Below are 19,994 nucleotides of genomic sequence, written 5' to 3'. Positions count from 1 at the left end.
CCACTACTGGTCGTTTAAGTTCTTGATTTGAGTTGATCTGGCATTAGCATTAATTTAATATGTACTAGCACCACTGTGATTTACGGCAACTTTCCATTATGCAACACTTATAATATGCTCAGGGCTAGTGTTTTTCTTTTGCACTCCAGTTGAGATATGAATAACAACAGCCCCAGTGAGGGGGTACATGTTCTAACTACAGCTGAAATTTTCAGGGTCTTCAGTTTGGGGTACATATATGTACAGGCGGATGCCTAAAATGTCTTGGAAAGGTTTTAGAATGCTTTGAAACTTATTTTTACTACTTTATGTAAAAACAACGTTTTAATTAAACAATTTTAGTAAGGTTTAATTCAAAGTATTTAAATGTCACTTATAAATGCAATATATATTACAACAAACTCAAATTTTCATAAATTAGTTTTTGTGTACAATATGTAAAATAGTTGGCCATCTGTCTACTGTAGCACTCTTGTCTCGGTTTGTCTTTAATTATTTTGTTTCTCATTTGATGTGATTCATTATTTTGACTTCATGGCACTTGGTTTATAATGAGTCATGGATGTGGTCAGACCGCATTGCTCATGACACACGCACAGATATAAATGGATTGTGAGTGCAGCCAAACTCTGAGCTCCTCATCACAGTGAGCTTTCAGGTCAAACTCATCATCCTCTTTAGAATCCAGTCTCTAGCATCATGGGATGATTTTAGAGAAAAGTTCATTTAGCATGACGGACAACTCATATATTAGCTCTTTTCATACCTTGAAAACATGCTGGCCAATTGGAGGTTAAGTTGCCACGTCATGGCAGTGATGACAATGTCCCACCTGGGTTGTGACCTCATTCACCCATAAGATCAAAGGTCAAGTCCCCCTATGAGTAAAATATAGCTTTGTCCCAATTTGCCATGATGAAGTGGAAACAAGGTCATTCAACATATGTACAATCAGGAAACAGACAAGGAATTAACAGCTACCATAGATAATCCAAACCCTTTAGCACTCTACAGGACATCTACATTCATTGGTTATTTTGTAGATGCCTTCACAATATAGACTTTTTTTCTGTACTCGAAGATATAACTTTTGTGTTTTCAGGTCACGTTGGCATCATGAGTAGGTTTTATTCATATCCTGTTTTCTCCACTATGGTTACTGCTATTTTCAGGCTAGAACTTCAATCAGAATCTTCTTGAATGTTACCATCTTTCATGCATCCACAAAGGCCTTGGCTACTTTTCAGCATTGTCAAACCCTTTGTCCTTCAAGAGGCATTAGGAGCTCAATCAGTTCCTGATATAGTATTTCTTTCGAGGCTATAGCTAGTCACAGTGCAAAGCCTGACCCTTTTCTCTACCCTTCGGACTTAAGCCTGGACAAACACAGTCCTCCTGGCCTCTCTTTACCCATCCAGGACTCAAGTCCCCGATGACCATTCTGGCTCCATTCCTTGGTGTGATAGCATCTCCTCCTTTACACTTTGGCCTCCAGTGGCTGAAACTAGCCCCCAGTCTGGCTCAAGATCCCAGAGTGAAGCTTCACAATGCTAAAGTAAAGCAAACAGACGCCATCTCTCACTGTCATCATCACCGGGCTCCAACGTGCAGGTCAGAGATGAGGGGGTTTGAGTTTCAAAGCTAGCCAGGAAAATAATGATGGCATCTGCATTCTCCTGATGGGATAGGGCTTTGATGGGGGTTGGTTCAAAGGCACAACGGCTGATGTGCATCAGTTAACACTGGGACGAGGTGAGCGCCTCAATGGCCAGCTAACTTACAATGACCTCACATCAGATTAGATGCTGAAGAAAATACACTGGTACAGGCAGACACTAAAGTCACCACTGTACTGTGCCATTTTCAATTAGTAAGTGGGAAACTCTGTAAGAGCAAAGTTCAAATTTTTGTCTGTGTGAAGTGTCAACAGCTTCTCCAGTCTGAATTCTCTCCAGTAGATCTCTTACATCTTTGGAAAAACTTGGCAGTCTTACATGTTTTTCCATTTCTGATAGACTGCCATATTTTAAAGAGAACCCCCTTAATGGCCTGCAACAAAACAATTCATGTAATAAAGTAATTCAACCTTTCTTCTATGTTTGTTTTTTGATGTAAAACCCTATAAAAGATCATTAATATCTTGCTCGCCTCGGGGAGCATATGATTCAACTGACGATAAGGCACCATAAAACCAATTAGCCACAAAAGTGTGACCATTCCCATAGCAGCAATGAAGGGAAACAGTCTCATAATACAAGCAAGGATGGAAATATAGTAACTCAGAACACCAAATCTGTGTTATAATAAAGATTACCAGAATTAAGGCATGGAATAGAAAAAACAACAGAGTTTTAAGGTACACTCTGCTTGCTTCCAAAAGAAACTAAGAGGATATTGATGAATGACAATGTTCCATAGGGAAGAGATAAAGAGTCCAGCCATTGCTGGCATGGGTTATTAGGTCTGTCTGCTTTATGCTGGTAGAATAACATAAAGCAGCTTTGGGCTAATGGCTTGTTGAAAGTTATCCCAGTTAAACCCCAGTGGGTAAAATATACAGTCATGCCACATAATGCAGTGCGAACATTAAACAAAACTGTAGAACTCCTATCGTTCTACCATTGCACAAAGGGCACCCACTCCGCATGTGAAACTTTTCTCTTAAAGTCAAAAAACCTTTAGAGATTAACGGCCAACTAGTCAACCGATGGTAAACAGTGCACTACTAGATGTGGATCAGTGCATGACACAGGTCAGATGAGGGAAACAATGGAAGATTTCCATGGTTTTTATTGTCATTGGTGAAATTGCATGATTTTTTATTTGTTCACATTGCAAGAACAAGGATTCATGTAATTTAAAAACACTTCTTAGGGGACTAAATTAGCTCCAAGTTCAGAATATAATCCTACACAATGGGAAACTAGAGTGACAAGTATATGCTGACAAGACAAACACATGTCCTATAAAAAATACAGACTCCCACTAATTTTAAAAAGCCATGTAAAACCACAGTATACAGTAACTAATTTCTTGACCATGAAAATCACAGATCGGTAAATTAATGCTTAAGTACAACTTCCACTTTTTGACATTATTGAATGCACAACTCTTCAGTATATATCACGTTAGAGTACTGGCAGGGCAAATACAACAAGGAAAATGGCCCTAGCGAAAAATATTGTGTGCCCATCTATCATTAATGACTCTCTGACAGGCAATGAAGTATTGTAGTTTCTGAGTAGGTTATGGCATACGCCTACCTCAAATCAGTCTTTCAGACAGGGCATTCATTGTTGTGCTGGATTGTTTCTAAACGGTTCTGGGTGTATGCCTACCTCAAAATACTCTTGCCAATAGGCTACATGGATTGATGTAAATTTTTTGTCCATAGCACAGAATTTATTACTTTTGGTTATATACTAGATAGGTTTTAGTGGTTCCCCCAGTTCCTGGAAATCAAACTCAAGATCCTGTTGCTACTACCCGCAGCATTACTGCTTGAGCTTGGTGCATATATATCAGTTGCACTGTGCTGTTGATAAAGTGCTGTAATTCAGCCTCTGTCAGGCCTGAGCTGGTCATCAATGTCTAACTAAAAGCTGTCTGTCTGGTCAGCAATGTATGTGTCTAGTCTTGGCCATAAATGAAATCTAAGTTCCAACCAGTCTGCATAATGGTGACAAACAGGATCGTCTTTATGCCCAAGGATTCAGGTGAGGGAATTTACTATTGTAACAGTATCCTGAGGTTCTTAATTTTGACAATATGTGAATTATTCTCAACAGGTTTACTTGAGTCTAAATTTACTGTGTAAACCTAGATTACGGATTGGGTGGTGTGTGTTTGGGGACGAGTGTAAGGTAAGAGGTGTGAGAGGGATGATTGTCTGTCAGTGCCAACTGCGGCCCACATTCTATGAATTCCAACCAGACGACAGCGTGGATGGAACTCATCCATGTACTGCCGGGGTGGCTCTTGTAAACAAGACTGAAAACAAACAACAAACACGTTGAGGACTTGAACAAGAGGGATCAGATGTTTACCCTCTCACAAACACGTCACACCACAATTAGTCTCTTGGTGGTCAAGCCCACCTGCTCAGACACAGTAAAGGCTGTGGTGAAGCTGTGAGGCTGAGTGTTATGAGGTATTATATGACATAGGTGACTGCAGAAAGACTATAATACTTGCCTAAGAATTGAAAAATCACAGTAGGACCAAAAACCATAAGATGAGAACATAACTTTACAAAGATATACATAAGAAAATGTTCTTGGTATTTTAAAGTATGTTGCTACAGTATGTGTTTGAGGCAATCACTAAAATATAACCAAACATAAAGATGATTAACAGTGATGTTTGCTTTTCCTCTTAGCGTGTCCTTGGTTCTTAACCTCCCATCCGTCATTGGATCTCACAGTGGGTCCCCAGTGCAGATTTCAGGTGATGTCTGTCTCTAATGGCTTTAATGGCTTTATCTGAGTCTAGGGCCCGGTGTCCACTGCTGACCTCAGTGTTTGGGTTAGCGGTGTGTGTTGAGGTTGAAGGCAGGGGCTGAAGGTTCAGTGTGCTCACACACTGATGTGCACTGCGGGGTCTGGGGGGACCACAGATTCGGCTCCTGTTACCGGGGATTTAGTCACGCTTGGCTGATTTATGTGTGTAACGGTAGCGAGGCCCCGGAATCTGAGCACACACCCCCCTCTCCTCACCCTTATATTCAACTCACCTTCTTTTTACACACACTCTCTTATGGCACTGCCTCACTATACTATGGTTTTATTTATGTCCTTTCACATAATATATGGGAACACACATAAATGCCCATTTCCTTTAGTGGTACTAAATTTATGTAGCAGAGCAAGCAATATATAATCAAAATCAACCTGGTCATGGGATCTGCCTCGCTGTTCCTCCCAAAGGTGTTCAGTATGGGGATTAAGGACCTTTTCCATCTATTGTTGTGGGGAAATAAAAAATATAATTATAACCAGTTCAAGATGACCTGAATAGATATTATATTTAAGCATTCCCTGTGTATAAACCCATGGGTGCAGCATTGCTAGCACTATTTTGTGTTTAGGGCCATGCCTAATAGGGAGAAAAGACACTACAATTTCAACCAAGGGGTCCACCTGAACCAAAAATTTTAACTGATGGAAAAACTCCCTCACTACCAGAATACAATTTCAAATAGAGCCCACAGCATCAACCTGCCAAATAACGCCCCATACACCCAAACTACAGCCTGTTTTGCTTTAATAACTCTGTGGTGCATTGCAAAAGAGTTTTTCTACATGTCAGTTTCACATATTTTATTCTAATTGTAATTCCAGGCAAAACCCAGAAGACTAATTAGCTCATGGTTCCGTCAGAATTTTGCTATGGGTTATTATAATGAAGGTTTCAATTATTGAGTCAACTGAAGTTTATAGGACAACAAAATCTCAAAGAATCAGCAATTATGTTTACAACAGACAATATTTTATTAATGAATTGAAAAATCCCATTATAAAACACATTGGAAACCAGGGGGAAATTAGTTTTCAGAGTCTTGGCATCATAACTGCAGTACTGGTACAATATATCAACCAAAACAGCAATTATAAACAAGTAATACTATTATACCATTCCACTTTTCTGCTATGTTCCTCAAATAGTTTGAACCGTTTGTCATCAAAGTCATTTTGTAGTGAATGTTTAAATTATTTTTCCTTAAGTTCACACAAGTCGAAGCAAAGTAACTACAGGTGCTCTTTATCAAATTAACTATGGATCTGTTCACTATTGTTTGACAACCACTGCTGTGAGTACCCACATATTTTTTGTGTTTGTTGTTTAAAATCCTCTTACTGTTTTATAATTACAAATCTGCATAAATGAATCTTGCGAAGAACTTAAGCTGGAAAGTGTGCTTTTTTCTAATATTTGGATTTATTTTTTGTCATCTAATCCTGTAGTATTTATCCAGTAAAAAAAAAAAAAACATAAGAATAGCTAAAACTCTTAAAAAACAGACCACACAGGAGAGCAACTTTTTTCAAACTTGGGCTGGTTTTGGGTGTCATTTGGAGGGCCGCTGGTTAATTTGTTGTTTCACACTGTGTAATGGAGGTGAGGACAGTGTGGGTGAGGACAGGACAGCCCTTCTCTTGGATCACCACTGACCCTCTCTGTTCAGGGCAAGGGGGACAGATGGAGGGCAGAACGCCACACACAAAGTCAATGCTTGATCTGTGAGACCACCAGTGGATGAACTCCCACCTCAAAATGTGCAGGTTTCATCAACCCTTCCCCAAAACACCTCAAACTCAGTATGCATGTAAAAACTTAAAAGTATTCTCATAAAATTGTTCACAGTTTGTAAATTTTGTTCTCTATAGGTAACAAAATTATGACTCGGTAACACTTAATACACCTTAGTGTTTGTTTGAGATTAGGTCACAAATTGCTAGCAAAAACAAAGCTGCGGATTCCACTTCGTTTTATCTTCATCCCACCCACCAAGTGACACAGTGGGGAGCTAAAACTTTAGTGTCAAATGCTACGGATGCAACTTCCCAATCGTCACCATCATGCTCACCAGCACTGAGATCCCGCAAAACTAGCTTTTGCTGTTGTTTGACTGCAGAGCAGTTTGTTCTTACACAGACTGTGTTCTTTGTAAACGTAAGCTGAGAGAAAGCTGCTGATTATGTTATGGTAGAGACACCCAACTCAGCAGTAACATCCCCAATGATTTTCATCACAGTACAAAATGCTTTAAAAAGCAAAAAATGGTGTGCGAACATACCAGCAGATCAGAGATTTCTGAGCAAAAGATACGGATTCAAAGTCCCAGTAGATAGTACAAAAAGACAAATTGTGGTTTGTTCTGAGAAGCATTCCTATGGATTTGCGCATGTGGTCATGCTCCTCATAGAATTGGCGAGCTGCCCTGATTGGGCTTCAAATGCCCAGATGCCTCACTGTGGGCGGTCAACATCAAATGTATGTAGTGCACTACATAGTCAAGCAAACTTCAAGAGTTGTGCCTTGGCTACAAAAGTAAGCATTACAACCACAATATGAATGTCTTCTTAATGGCTGCCATAGTGATGTTAATCTGCTGAAATTCAGTTTTGGCCAATGCTAGTTTCATTGATGTTTTTGTCCCTATATACGGTCTATGTTCTACTAACATTGTATGCCCATTGGCAAAATTAGCTAAAAAGTTCATTTTATCACCAGAATAGTATGCATATACCGTACCACACATGCTTAGTTTGTTTTTTGTTATTTTGTTTACAAAATGGAAACACTAGTGTTACCACGACTGGGGTGAAGTGACAAGAGACAACAGGAGGTAAGATCCAATATGCAGGTTTATTCAATGTCAGGCAAGCAATGGTCAAATCAGGTGCAAACGGGTATATAAAGGCAGTCCAGAATCGTAAACGTTAAACAGGCAAAAAGGTCGAAAGGCAGGCGGCTAAACAGGATAACAAAGGTAAAAGGCTAGGATCAAGACACGGAGAAACAAGACAGGGAAACGCGTTGTAATGTAACACTAGGTAAAACAAGACTCGGCAAACTGGTAGCGTGAGAGAGTGGCTTAAGAATGGAATCAAATCAGTCTGTGAACAAGGTTCAGCTGGTGCTTGCAATCAGGATATATGAGTGAGCAGGCGTGCGTGTTTGGGAGCAGTGCATGTATGAAAATGTAGTCCTGGGAAATGCGGAAATGTAGTTTAGAGTTCGTGTGAGAACCAGCGATCTTCTGGGAAGCGATCGCTGGTTGTGTGACAACTAGTAAGGGTGCTGACTCACAGTTTGTGAAAAGAAAACGAAATAAAATACTGGAATGCTTAAATGAATTATAATACTTAGGTTTGGTTTGAATAGCTTAGTTTTAAATATTTTTTAATTGTTTAACAGTAAAATAGTATCTGTTCCTGTTTTTATTCTCTTCTTATTCTGCAACTGGTAAAGCTTAATTATTCTTAATAGGATGGGTGACAGATTACTGTTTGCAATATTCCAATAAAAAATCTTCCCATGATAAGAATAAGTCTTCCCACAAAAATAACATGTACACCAGTAGCACGAGCAAAAGTTCTAAACTATTAGCTGTACTGAAATGGCAACAAGTTAAACAAAAATAAAATAAAAGCTAAATATTTTTTAAACAAATACAATGACAATAGCAGATAAAAATGTATCAAATTAAACTCAAGTCAAATACAACAGCTAATTTTAAATATTAATAAATACTATTAAATAATTTTATTTAAAATAAAATCATTGAACTTATTTAGGGAATGTCACCAAATGGGATGCTGAAAATTTTGCTTACATTTTGTGTTGTTCAAGGAGTTGTTTTTCAAAATATGTGTCTATGTGATCATTCAACATACTGTATAAATTAAGTAAATATTAAATATTTTATTTTTGGAGTATAGATTTTTCATAAAACACTACCAAACACAAAAGCCTTATAAATAGTGTCCATTTGAGATTTTCAGAGGGAAGAGACTGCTGACTTCATCCCAAAGTTTTGGAGTTGTAGAGTTACATCACACATTATTACCAAAGGACAAATACGTTAAAGTCCCTCTTTCTGCCCAGACAAAACTTGCACATGAATTTCATGATCTGAAACCCAAATATAAAGACTGCATGAACCCAAAGTTCCCCTTCATTTCTATTTCAGCTGCGCAAGAAGAGTTTCAGGCATGTTGCATCAACTGCCAGAGAATAGACTGGAGGGGGTGAAAGTCATAAGCTTTTTCCGAGAGACTCCCCATCTTAAATATAATCAGTAATGCAGGTCATTTCACACTTCATACATCACGCGTAAATAAAGATGATGAAAGGGTGAAGTGGTTGTTGTTATGTAGGTTTCTTTGAACCTTTGTACCTCAGCATTTCCTGAGGGAGTCCGAAACACCAGGACTTCAGAGATGACCTAAAAGGCCAAGAGGATGGTGTAACTCACTCTCAGCCCATTGAATCCAACAAAGTCCTTCAAATATGGACTTGGTTGAAGAGCAGACTGGATAGGTGGAAAGAGTGATTTAGAGTGTTCACATAACAATGCCAAAACGTTTCACTCATTATTTACTTGTAAATACAAATCATAACATTGTCTAAATAATTCCCATTCACACAGATTACTGAAAACTTAAATGACTGTCATCCATACACTGTAAAAAGTTGACTTCACTTAAAAAATTGAACGAACCTGATGCTTTTATATGATAAAATAAATGAACTATGTAAATTGGTGGTTCATTCTACTGTGGCGACCTCTGATAAATCAGGGATTAAGCTGAAAGATAGTGACTGAGTGAACTGTGTACATAATTATTAAAAGCTTATATATATATATATATAGAAGCATTGTCTGTAAGTTTATTATCTGTTTGTGTTTATATTCTCAGATATTATTGTTATGTACATAGAAAACTATAGCTCATTTACATCTTTTTACATAGTTTCACTCTGTTTCAACATACTCAATGTGGCATGGAATAAAGCATCATTCTCCCACAATCTCACGTGTTGGAAAGAGTTTATCTGTCTGTTTAACTTTGGCAAGAGAGATGCCGGAGTGAGGGCAGAACATATAATATATATAATAATAAAATAAAATATATAATATTATTATATATGTATCATTGTATACATTATCATTTCTCACTGAATGACGTTCAGTGCTCAGCCATTAGAAAGAGCATGATGATGTACATCCATGACATGCTGCCAGCACTCAGCAGTTGGTTAAACTGCACCATCGCAGAAAGTTTTAGCTACTAAATGAGTGCCCTGAATACAGATATGAACGAACAAGCTTATTCAAGTATGAATGCAGATGAAATAGTTGATTAGAGAGGAAAGAATAATTCAGTGGTGTGGAAGTGGTTTGGCTTTTTAAGTTCTGATAAACTTTTGGTGCTCTGCAAAATGTGCCAGAGAGTGGTGCCGACTAGCAGCGGGAACACATCGAATCTGATCAACCATTTGAAGCAGTTCCACCCGATAGAAAATACTGAGAGTCAAAAGATGAGGCATCATAAAAGTTTAAGCCATCCTTCCCGACACCGAAACTGAAACCAGCTGTGTCAGAAGAAAAGTCAATGAAGCAAAGAGTTTGTTTGATTGTTGTTTATATGAATAATCAGCCTGTTCTAGTTTAAATGGAAATATACTGTTCATAAGCTGAGTCTGACAGTCTTATTTAGTTGATAGTTTATTTCACATTTCTTGTTTGTAAAGGCTAAATACAAATAAAATGTGAACATTCTTTTTTATAAGAGCCTTGAGGTATTATAGACTTTGCAAATTCAGTTTGCAGAAATTTGTAGGTAAAGATATCCAATGTGTGTGTTCTAGGCAGCTTTTTCCTGGCTTTCTAATATTGTCCAAATCATGTTGAATTATACCGCACCGACTGAAATGAAGAAATATATAGTGATATAAATTTCTGCCATATCGTCCAGCCCTACAACCCAGCAGGCACAGGACGTCAAAATTGACGTTGCACTACAACTTTGTGAGGACAAATATCAATGTCTAAAGATGTTACAGCTTGACGTTGTGTGGACGTTATCATTATGTTGTCTATCAGACGTTGGACTTTGGTTGCCATACCTGACGAATAAATGTCAGTATTTGACGTGAAATTGACGTCTGATTAGATGTTGAATTTTGGTCACTTTCCACTACAACCTAAAATCCACCAAATATCACTGTCATTGGATGTCTTTATTGGACGTCAAAATAACGTTGTCCTTAGACACTGGCTAAACATTGAATTTTGCTCACCTGACGTCAAAATCTAAATATAACCTAATATTAACATCTTATGACGAATGCCTGCTGGGAATTAATACTTTCCAGTTACAATGGGTTCACAAAGTTAAGAAACTAATCCCTTTTTACAATATGTAAGTATATGGCAATGTCACTTTGTAAAGTAACGCTTTGCATCTGTGCACATATGTTCAGTGTTCCATTCAGAAGTGCTCATTTCTATGTTCTTGGGGTCAAAACAGCTATTTTTTGGAATGCACTTCTGAGTCATCTTAACGAAACGATCAAAGAGATGCGCCTTTGTTGCTTTCTGTCACACTCAGAATGATAAGTACATTGTGCATGATGTGCCTTATTTATGTATTTATGCATGAATATAGTATGTATACATATGTGAAGCAAAGTGAAAAGTAAGAACACACACACAATAACAATGAGCATACACCCAGAGGAGTGGGTGGCTATTACTTAAGGGCACCTCAGCTGGGTATTGAAGGTGGAGAGAGTAGGGCTGGGCGATATTGATTTTTTTTTCCTGATATCATGTTTCATATCACTCGGTATTGATAGTTAATATTAAATATTTTTTGCTCGCTTTCGTGTGTGTTATTCTGACCTGAAGTGACAGTGACGCAATCCAAAACTCACAGGTGAAAAGCACGAGCACAAGGTTTCCTTCACCACTTTAGATGCTTTTTGCTTTTTGCTCGTGCTGCCCTGCCGTCTTTCTGTAACTAGGCGACGACCATCAACTGTTTTCTCAGAGGATAACAAGCGGACAAACCATTGCTGCAGCTCTGATACACGTTTATAAAGAAAATTAAAAAGCACTGCAGTGTTTGGATGCATTGTGTTTGTCTGAGGTAATTAATCTGCCGTTATTACTGAAATGTGTGTATTCCATACAAAGTGTGAAGCAGATTGGTTAGTTCTACTTACATGAATCGCCGTGCGCTTATATCATTCAGGAAAGTTCATGGAAATGCTATTCAACTAGGTGTACCTGGAAAACCACCATGTTGACACCATGTGTGCATGACTCCCTATGGAAATGTGCGAGCCTCCATTTTAAATGACAAACTTACATAAGCTTACTGACACTGTTTCAAAGGCTCTTGCTCAGCAGCCACATTTTAAAAATAAACTATAGTCTTCATACCAAACTTTTTTAAAATTGTTATTGACAATTGTTTACGGTCAATAAATAGTGACACCAATTTTATCGCCCAGCCCTAGTAGAGAGTGCAGTTAATTTACTACCCCACGTTCAATTCCTGTCAGGACTGGGAATAGAAACTGTAACCTTTCATTTACAAGTCCAACTCCTGTACTATTAGGCCACAACTGCCTTTATGTAGTAATTGACTGCATTAAAAGCTTTTATTTGTCATTCTGTGACACCAAAACAACTTTCCTGCACAAAGGATCATGTGTACTTGAGATGACCATCAATTCTACCCTTCAAAATCCTTCATTCCGAATGGCCCTTCGAAGTGGACAGTTTGAAGCACTTTGGTTCGGAACGACAACGTAGTATGGCGGTTATGTCTGTAGTTGTTTAAGTGGCCTTCAGAGAGGATTTATCCTGTTTGGAATGCACTGACAGTCCTGTAGTTAGTTATTGTTACTTTGGTTGTCAAGCACCCACACAGGACTATAAACTAAAAATGTAAATTGTTCAAATGTATGATACTGAAATGACATTGTACTTTTTTCAAAAGTGTGCTCTACATTTTTATTCATTCATTTTCCTTCAGCTTAGTCCCTTATTTATTACGGGCCGCCACAGCGGAATAAACCACCAACTACTCCGGGATATATTTAACACGGCGGAGGCCCTTTCAGCCGTAACCCAGTACTGGGAAACACCCATTTATTCTTACACATACACACACTTATACACTTTGGCCAATTTAGTTTCTCCAATTCACCTACACCGCATGTCTTTGGACTGTAGGGGAAACCAGAGCACCTGATGGAAACCCACTTGAACACAGGCAGAACTTGCAAACTCCACACAAAATTGCCAACTGGTTCAGCCGGGACTCGAACCAGCGACCTTCTTGCTGGGAGGGAACAGTTCTAATCACTAAGCCACTGAGTCGCCCATGCACTACATTTTCAAAAGTTGCTTTTCAAGGCACCCAAATTTAATTTGCACATTTGTAAACGCATTTGCACCATTCCTTTCAAATTTCATTCACTCATGAGTTTTTGGCACATTGTCAAACCCATGTTCGAACTGTGCCATGTTTTGGTAGTGGACTGAATAGAGGGGGGCTGGTTCCTTAGTTTGGGTTTCAAAGAGGAGCACAGAAACCTGTAAAAACAAACAGAGGTCATGGTGAGGTCAGTCTCGGCAAACCAGACCCTATGCAAGGGTCAACTCCTCCTCACACAGACCCCAGGGCCGGCCCTTCATAGGCTATCAAATGGTCTCAGCGAGTCTCACAAGGTCAAATCCATAGTAACGTTTTATTATTGTGATACGACCTAAAAGTGTTTTAAAGAATATTTTGAAATTCATGAAATTCAAAATCAATTTTTTTTCAATCAAAAGTGACAGATAAATACAAGAGGGTTAAATGCTTAGTTAAGATGGAAGTTTAAAACTCATTTTGAAGGAGATTTTGCTTACAAATACGTTTGCTTACAAATACGAGCAAAATGACAATAAAAATAAACAGTCATTTGATCAGGTTGCCAGCCATTTTAAGTGCTGTCTTACCATGGATTAACAATGAACAACAGTATTTTCATTGTGTAATGTTAACAAAGAATATTAAAAACTGTATAACATGCGTTATTAATTGTTTGTTCCTGTTAATTCAAGGGGTGGTCCACTGCGATATCATATTTTAAACTTTAGTTGATGTGTAATGTCGATGTGTGAACATAAACAACATTTCTGAATGTAATACACTCAAAATTGAATGCAAATGGAGACATTGGTGTTTACAGAGTTAGCTTAGCAAAGCCTACAGCAAATCAAGTTTGAGGACCACAAAAAATACATCAGGGCTAATGAGACCGCAAACGCTTCAAGTTATGCGCATTCACCAAGTGCATACACCATGTGCAGCAAAGGGGCATGGCCAGAGGTGCTGTAATGTTTTAGCAGAGAACACTAAAACAAGAAAATAGAAATACTACGCATCTGCACATATTCAATCCTGTGATCTGCGATTGTTGTTATGGTTGTGAAGTACTCATGCACAAATATAGACTGAACAATGTATGACATAAGATTTTTCACACACACACACAAACACAAAAATTGTTTACACTGAGATGATAACAATATCATTTTCAAGATCTTGCTTTCAAAAGACTGCTACTTACAATAAAAATATCTAAATTTACAAAAATACAAATACTGCACTCAAAATGTATGTAAAATAATTCAAATACACTAAAATTATGATTGGTGCTTAAATATTACACATGAAAATAAAAGTATATATTATATAAATATTATATATAGTTATTATATTTAGTTATTTTTGTTGCCTCTTTATGAATTTATAATGAACGGAATGACCAATGAACAGTATTTACTTGAAACAGAATTCTATTAATATTTGAGAACCTTCAGGGAAACAAGTGAAAGTGGTACTTGTGGGACCCTCTGCCAGTGTTATAGCAAAGTCCCTTTGAAAGAAAGTCTGTTCAAGGATAGTGGCTATTTTTGCTACACCTCCGGGCAGTTCATCCAAGATGAAGTCTCATCTAAAATGAATGGAGGATTCCTAAATCTCAAAAACTTTTGGTAACAAAATCAGAAGTGACCAGTCCTATTATTATTGTTGCCTAAGCACCAATATTGTTAAAACATCCTATATGTTCCAGCTACTCTGTATGCACAAAGATTAGCAAGTATTTCATGATACTATTTTTGTTTACCACTGTTTCAGGACAAAAAATTCAGAGCAAAACCAGAGGATGGCAAAATGGGTTGGGATGTGCAATGTAATTTCTCTGGGGCTGTGCAAAATCTTCACTTACTTATAAACTGAAACCAAATATCAAAAAGAAAAATTTTAATTGCTACAGTAGGAGAAGCCACTGTAAGCTTTTTAGAGGTGTGGGATTGCTCTTTGGGACAAGACTCAAAATACTGAACCATTTTCGGATGACCAAAACAACATTTCAGATGTTTTACAACGTTATAATGTTGTCCCCCATCACGCCCATTTTTATTATTCATTAAACTAAATTACATGACTTTTTGATGTGAATGCTGGAAATGATTCAGTAATTGTGTTTCCATCATAATTTATGCAGCCTTTTCTTATCAGATTAGTTTGCTTATGTGCATTAAAAAAGATGCACATTTTGGTTGCATTTTTTATGCAATATTCCATATTGCACAGTAGATAAAAATATAGAATGCATCTTACTCACCACCCTTGTTCAGTGGTCAGTGCACTTATCAGGTCGCCAGCCATTTTAAGTGCTGTCTGACCCTAACTTGCCTAGTTAACCTAATTAACCTAGTTAAGCCTTTAAATGTCACTTTAACACACACACACACACACACACACACACACACACACACACACACACACACACACACACACACACACACACACAGTTGAAGTCAGAATTATTTGCCCCCCCTAAATTATTATTAATTAGGCAAGTAATTGTATAATGATGGTTTGTTCTGTAGACTATCGAAAAAAAATTTGCTTAAAGGGGCCAATAATTTTGTCCCTAAAAATGTTTTTTTTTAAATTAAAAGCTGCTTTTATTCTAGCCGAAATAAAACAAGATGAAAAAAACAGACATAATGTAAAAAATGTCCTTGCTCTGTTAAACATCATTTAGGAATAATTTAAAAAATTCAAAAAAAAATTCAAAGGGGGGCTAATAATTCTGACTTCAACTGTATATGCAATAAACCAATTACAGTCAAAAAGTCAATAAACTGTGAACTTCTGTTGTCTCTGCTTTCTTGAAAAGACAGAGGATCCCTCTAATGTGCATTTGTCTTTTATAAATATAATAACTAAAAGATGACTTTTGTTTTATTAATTACATTTTATTTTTCAGATTTTTTCATAAAAATTGTAGTTCAAATACATAGCTTAAATAAATGTATCTGAAATACTGGCTGTCCCTGATGAAAGCAAGCTCTAACAATGCGAAAATGCACAGGTCATGCACCCATAAACTCTGAGAATGTCTCAATTTTAGAGATGAATGGTCCAGCATGGCAGTTTATTAGGAATAAATAATAATCTGTACTTTGCAGGTCAGTCTGTCTTACGCCTAAATGAACTCATTATTATGGCTGAAGGACTTGGGTTTCATGACAAATGACACAATGATCAGATCACTTTACCACTTACAGACGAGCAGGATGACCTTTAAATGAGCCGAGAGAGAGTCCCATTTGACACGAAATCTTGATTTGTCAAATGACACACCAAAATTAATATAAGTAATATTATAAATTATGATATATAAAGATTAAATCATTACATGTGGTTAATTATAATTGTTTTCATACATTTTTAATTACAAGTATATATTAAATTTAGTACTCAAATGTTGATTTTTAAAATGTAATAACAATAATAATAATAAATAAATAAATAATACTTTCATATTTACTTTTTAATCATTTGACAATCAAATGACAACAATTATGTTTTAATTTTTCACAGATGGGTATACAAAAAATAGTCCGAGTGTGTAAAATTGTCATAAAATAAAGAATAAATTAAAAGATTAATTAAACTATGCTTTATTTTTTTATGAAAATAAAATGTCTTGTTTGTTAAGTTAATTTGTTTGTACATTTTAAAATCTTACCATCAAACTAATAACTGAATTCTTAATTGTGAAACTCATTTAAACCAAAAAATGCTCCAAAATGAATGCACTAACAACATCTGCTCGAACAAACACATAATATACAGCCTTCACTGGCTTTAAAACAAAGCTGAAGAGGTTGTGTCAGCATTTAAAAATGGCAGAACTGCCCGTCTGCCATTAAAAAGTGTTGATCTTTCCTGTGATTCATGTCCTGTAACCAATGGAGGAAAAGTTGGCCCTTCGACGGGCAGGGGCACATTTTTCTCAGCAGATTAGCTGTCTTTGATTTATTGGGATTTACCTCAGAAAGAGAAAACAGCTGGCAGAGGGACAAAAACCAGTACTGGCAAAGCATAAATCCAGCTATGGAAACCCTGGCTCGTTGGTAAAAGAGCAAAGCGTTGGCCATTTACACAGACACACTTCAGCTGGCTCCAATAAAGGACTAAGCATCACTCAGAAAAATATTAATTCTAAAACTCATTCAATCTATTATTAATCTATGAATTACACGATGGAGAGTTAGAGAATATTAATTATTTGGCTCTTTAATCTCTTACAGCACTTACAGTAAATGGTGCTCTGGAAAAAAAAAACTTGAGTCGTATTGGTCGGTTATAGCATAAGCTCAAAAAATGTAATGATTTTGTGGTTGCACTATTTTACAGTATGTACATATTTTAAAATATCAGTTTTTTTTAACAATTTAAACCTTCAGTTATGGTATCTCTGCTATGACCTTTTTTTTTAAACCTTTTTATAAGTTTGAAATGATCAATTGTGTGGGCTGGTCCTCTAAATTGAGACCAGCTAGTATGTATTCTTTTATTTTACATATGTATTCATATGTATGTTATTTCCTAAACAATATGTTGTAGTAAACAACAACAAAAAAAATGGACAGGAAACAGTATATTAAAAGATGTTTGTTACAGTGTGTGTGTAAAACTGGATTGCAAAATAACATGCTACACTGTAAAAATAAAATCTGTTATTTAACAGTATTTGTTTTGTGTTTTCTATTTATTAACGGTTGTTAGTTGCATTATGGGATGTTGATCTTTGTTCTGTCGACTTTTTAGGCTGACAATTCAGCTCTACAGTTTAACAAAGTGACTTTTTTTGACATATTAATAGTTTAAAATAAGATAATGTATAAAAAATAATGGTTGAAAATAAGTCTGTAAAAAAACAGAAAATGTACTGGCAGCTTATTACAAGGATTTTATAATATACAGCAACATCCCAGACAATACACTACAAACTAACAAAAAGTCACTTTTTCCAACTTTTTTAGGGTAAAAGCAGTTGGAAAAAAGATCAAGGTCTGATAATGCGATTCAAAAGTATAATTAAATAGGGAAAAATTAAAACACCAATTACAAAATACAGAAAACTGCTAATTTACACTGTAATAATTAGCTCAATAACTTAGTTTAACGTGTCTCTAAGTACTCAGTACTCTGAATTATTATTAATATTAAATATTCTTAAGTTTATTCTTATTTACATAGTATAAATGTATAATCACTTCCTTTCATCTCTTCATTCATTTATTGATGTTTTTTTATTAATTTTTGTTAGTTATAGTTTATTAGTATTCAATTATTTGTTAAGTAAACTAAAAAGTATTAATGTGGTTTAAAAAATTTTAAGGTATGTGGTAAGGTAAATTTAAGGTAAATTTATTTGGGCTGAATGTATAAAATATATTACATTTAGTTGATTTTTTGTAGGTTGTAATATGTTTTGCAGTACCTCATTTGAATAAATGTACAGTGTAAAAAATGAAGGGTTCACTATTCTTTCATGTTGTCCCAAAACAAATCAGTTAAGTTCACTTAATTGTTTACAAACATAAAACAATTAAGTTGTCAAAAAAAAAAACCTCAAGGATTGTGTTGATTTAGCACACTTTAAATAAGTAGTTTGAAACAATGAATGAATCATTATATCAACATATGTTGTCCATATTCACTGAGAAATTGTTGATGTCTAAATCAAATTGAATCTACAAAAGTAATTGTATATACTGTACATAGAAAAATGAAATATGCCATACGCTTGTGGGTAGGGCTGCATAATACTGTATTTTGTTTCTGCATTGATATCGCTATGTTATCAATTGCAGCAGTCACACTGCAGGATCAACAATGTTGAGTTTGCATTATAAGTTATCATCTTCATGTGTTTTTGGAACCTGTGACTGAACAATGATTTTAAAAGCATTCAGGCATAAGAAATTGTACTGTTTGTAACAGAGCTGCACACTATATCGTTTCAGCATTGATAACGCAATGTGACCATTCACAAGTCGATAATAATAATTAATAATGATTTTAATAATGATTTTTTTTTATTATTTTTAATTATTCAATTGTTTGACCTGAACATTGTTAGACTCTTTATTGTATTTACATATGCTTGTAGAATGTTTATTAGATTTTCAAGAGTTCGCACTTAGATAATGCTCAACTATGATAGCAGGTTTGGCATGCTGTCCCGGGAGAGAACCCTGAGCTCGGAGATAGATGAGCCCAAAGTTCCCGCCTGGTCAATGAGCACACTATTATGAGGGACACAAGATCAGGTATTTCTCGAGTGCCCCTGTGCTCTGGCTAATAGGTGGTTCTGATAGGTTAGGCATGTATGCGTTAAGTGCTTGTGACTGTATTACAATTCACTTATGTACATGTTTTTTGACTGTGGAGAGAAGCCGGAGATGGTCTGAAAATGAAGATAAGGTAGGAAGTTTAGGCAGGATATTTGAAATGATCTGATAGGCTAGCTAATGATTAGCGATGAGGATCAGCTAAAATAATCTGATAGGCTAGCTAATGATAAGCGATGAGGATCAGCTGAAGTCGATCATATCACATGCTCCTCTCGAAATTAGTTTATGAAACTTCACTTATGCATTTGCACTTTATCGATGTGCAAAAGTCGCTGCGTACCGACACCTCTGCACAAAAGGCTTTTACTCCGGGTTCAGGGCGCATGAGTGGCGCGTATCGGCATGCATGCAAACAACCGGGATTCACACAGAAGTGCTTGTGAGGCGCACAGGAATGGTTTTCTGCACGCATGCGTCAGTTTGCTTTTTACCATCGTTTCGGCTGCCCACACAGAATAACAAACTTACGCGTGCAAAAGACGCCAAATGTAAATGGCCCCTAACATCTTTATTCTGGAATTGCCACTCTAAATTAATACACTTGCAAAAAGCAAATCGTATCTTAATGCTTTTACTAGAGGGCGGGTTTTTTTTGCACCGTCTTCCAGTGCCTAACCCAGCAAGATGCTGTCCTGGGCGATCGCCCATATTGCACATGCCTAAATCCGCCACTGACTTCCACACAAAATCATCCCAATCA

The 19,994-nt window shown here is 36.6% G+C and overlaps 1 protein-coding gene across 11 annotated transcripts in view; it reads right to left on the bottom strand.

Moving 5' to 3' along the window:
- The window catches only part of myf6 (myogenic factor 6), a 69,893-nt gene that overhangs the window by 21,572 nt on the left and 28,327 nt on the right, over window positions 1-19,994 (bottom strand). The window lies entirely within an intron of this gene.

This window comes from Danio rerio, chromosome 4 (assembly GCF_052040795.2).
Source record: "Danio rerio strain M-AB ecotype USA chromosome 4, GRCz13ab, whole genome shotgun sequence".
Classification (NCBI taxonomy): Eukaryota; Metazoa; Chordata; class Actinopteri; order Cypriniformes; family Danionidae; genus Danio; species Danio rerio.
This window is presented reverse-complemented; position numbering and strand designations above follow the sequence as displayed.